Source organism: Hydra vulgaris, chromosome 02 (assembly GCF_038396675.1).
Source record: "Hydra vulgaris chromosome 02, alternate assembly HydraT2T_AEP".
Classification (NCBI taxonomy): Eukaryota; Metazoa; Cnidaria; class Hydrozoa; order Anthoathecata; family Hydridae; genus Hydra; species Hydra vulgaris.
In genome coordinates, this window is record NC_088921.1 from 6628980 (window position 1) to 6632500 (window position 3521).

The window sequence follows — 3521 nt, forward strand, 5'->3', positions numbered from 1 at the left end:
AATGACGTGCTACTATTTTATTGTAGATTATAATAATATTTAATTTTGTATTAAGGCTTATACTAAAGTCCAATATTTTACAATAGTATATACAATAAAATAGTGTTTATAATAGTAGCAAGACCTTGTCAGTTTTGTAACTTACATTGTCTACTATGATTATCTGGTATAAATATTATACCAGTAAATAACTAAGCTAGTAACGACATACTCTATATAAAAAGTTATATTTTGAGTTTTAGCAAAGCATATTTAATTATATTTTGAACAATTTAGTGGAAGCCAATTTAGAAGTGATGATTTCCAATCTAAATAAGTGTTCAGATGGTAAAAAAGCTATCATTGAAACAACAGAAATAATGGAATCTGAATTTTTGGTAGGTAAATCTCCATTGTTCAAGACAGAGGACAACTTTCTTTCACTAGCATCTTCTGGTTCAAGTGATTGTTTATTGTATTGTGTTTTGTTTTCTTTACCATCTGCTGAAGGTGCCAAATATATTGCCAGATATTTTGAGTTTGGTAGTTTAAGTGGATGTTATCATAACCTCATTCATGCAAAATTAAAAGAAAAATTTGAAATTAATTCAGTTCTTCCCTATCAAGTTTACACAAGTCAAGATGTAGAATCCCATTCAAAAAGGCAAGATAACCTTTATCAAAAGCAAAAACCACATGGTATTTAATTTTTTTTTAAATATATATATATATATATGTATTCTATATATCTATTTATATATATTCCGACTTTAAACTGTTTTAATTAGGCAAAAACATTTATTCACATTGGTTTAACCATAAAAAATAGAAAAGAGGTCGATAAAATATCGCTGACCTTATGTGTGTATTCTTTTTTTTGTATATAAGCAGAGAGACAGTGACATACATTCATGTATACAATTTTTAATTTTATTATTAGAAAGAAAAACACCAATTTTTTCAAAAAATAGGTTTTATGACAGACAAATTTCAGATAACAAAAGTAGTATTCAAAAACTTTTCAATCAAATTAAGCCACACATTGAATCAAAAAGCAGCAAATGTTTATTTATATTGTGTTATTCAATGTACAAAATCCAGAAATGGTCCACATCCAATGCATCTGATAATAAAAGGTGACGTAGATATGATTCATTTTACTTTTATTGTTTTGTGTTGTGTGAAAACATTGCACCATTTTTACTAAATTAATTTTATTTTTAAATAACTTCAAAATTATTAAATTAGTTAAGTTAAGTTTAATAAATAATCTGTTGAAGTGTCTATTATTTTGTACCATTAATTTAGATTTTTACTTTGTTCCGATGGTGAAAATGATTATTGGGAAAAGTTTTTGTTGGATTATCGTTGTGTCAGAGATGACAATGGTAAAGTAATTAGCTATAAATTAGAGCAATCAAACAATTTGACTTTAGAAGAGCAAATTTACATTTTAACATTTATACCGAATGATCATTTCTGGAGCTGGTGCAATCAGATATCCACTAATGTAAAGTTTGAGCAAAGATTACCAACTTGTACTAGATATTTTCCTGCCTCCCCAAGAAATAGAATCATACAAGTATACTAAGATTATGAATTTTTCTATAAATTTTAAAATCTCTCTTCATTTTAAGATTTTCATTTTATTTTGATAATCAATTGATAATTGAGATTTTTATTTATTTATTTAGGCTTTCAGATTTTTATTTCTTAGGCATGTTGTTATCGTGAAGATCCTGGCAGTCTTAGCAGCGTTAGAGGTTCTTTTGGGTAAAAATGATATAACTATCCCATATGCTAAGGAAAAAAGTAAGTTTTATCAAACAAAAATTTGTTAACTTTAAGTTATGAGAAAACAAGTTTGACTCCATCTATAACTTATTCGTTTTACTAATTTTATTTTTTACAAATTTCAGAGGCTTCGATGGGTAAATTTGATGCTGTTGTACCATGTGATAAGAAACAAAGTAAGAAAAAAAAAAAAAAAAAAAAAAAAAAAAAATTATTTTTTTGTTGCCCAGTGTAATGCAACTTAATTGTCTGTAGGCGGAGGGCACTTTTCAACTATATTTGATAATACAATGAAGTTTTATTATTAACTATTTAATTTTTAGATTTTGTAACTATGACCAATTAAAACTGTGACAAAAGTTAAAAAAATCATAACCCTAATAAACATACTTAAATTTGGTTTAAAAACATTTTTTTAATGTTTTTTGTAAACTTCTATAACGGCTTCATTTTATTAGAGTAATAGCATTCTAATAATGTTATTACATGTTTGTAAACATATATTATATGTTTGTGAAAATTTATAATAAAATTACCTTGAGCTAATTTCAGTATAAACTATTAATAAATAGTTTATAATAAAATCAACTTGTATTGATTCAAATAAATGGAGATTTTTTGTATCGACTCTTGAATCACTTTTTGAATCACTATATTATTAAAATTTGGTTGTCTTCAAAACAATGTTTGCATATTTTTGCAGAATGGCACAATGTACCAACTTGTTGATGTATGATATTGCTGTTTTTTTCTTTAAATATTTTTATTGAGGGAAGAAGACAAACATCCAAAGTTTCAATATATCCATCTGCAAGAAGTTGACCTTCAAATAATCAATAGCATCTAAATTCTGCCTAATTCATGCAGGCCCAAATGCTTACACTGCAACAAACTTACTTGGTTCGTTTTCATGTACAATTCAAATCAAATCACTTTTGAGGTGATTGCCGTGGCTTAACACGAAGTTCTTGCTTATCTGCTTCAACCTTCATTTCGTCTGAGAATATAACATTTTGCAATTAAGCTACTTTGATGTTTGATGATGATTTAATGTTGATTGCATTAGGCAACCCTTGCTTTTTGCTGTTTATTTGATAATATTTTTCTGTAATGTATTATCAAGTAAATTAGTAAACGTTCATCTTATTGTTACGGTTATCACACCACTTGTCTTTCTATAACATGTGTGATCACGCAAGGCTCAATTCTTGGGCCACTCCGTTTCCTAACTTCTATTAATGATTTAAATAAAGCTTTTAAACTAACAAGCATTAAGTTTGCAGATGATACTAACTTATTTCTATCTTACAGTGATATCATTGATCTTTTTAAAACAATAAACAAAGAACTTTTTAAAACAATATATATATATATATATATAAATATATATATATATATATATATACTTATATATACTTATATATATATATATATATATATATATATATATATATATATATATATATATATTTATATATATATATATATATATATATATATATATATAATATATATATATATATATATATATATATATATATATATATATATATATATATATATATATATATACTTAAATATATATATATATATATATATATATATATATATATATATATATATATATATATATATATATATATATATATATATATATATATATATATATATATATATATATGCTAATATATCCTGGCGTATACAAAAAAAAGCAAGTTGCAACGTCTTTATTGCCGTCAGAAACATTT

The 3521-nt window shown here is 24.5% G+C and overlaps 1 long non-coding RNA gene across 2 annotated transcripts in view; it reads left to right on the forward strand.

Moving 5' to 3' along the window:
• The first annotated feature begins 242 nt into the window (after positions 1-242).
• Positions 243-3521, forward strand: part of LOC136076682 (uncharacterized) — an 18363-nt gene continuing 15084 nt past the window's right edge. For both annotated transcript variants that reach the window (XR_010636482.1, XR_010636481.1), the window contains exons 1-3: positions 243-1115; positions 1288-1561; positions 1697-1791. This is a non-coding gene — a long non-coding RNA (uncharacterized LOC136076682). The remainder of the gene's footprint in view (positions 1116-1287; positions 1562-1696; positions 1792-3521) is intronic.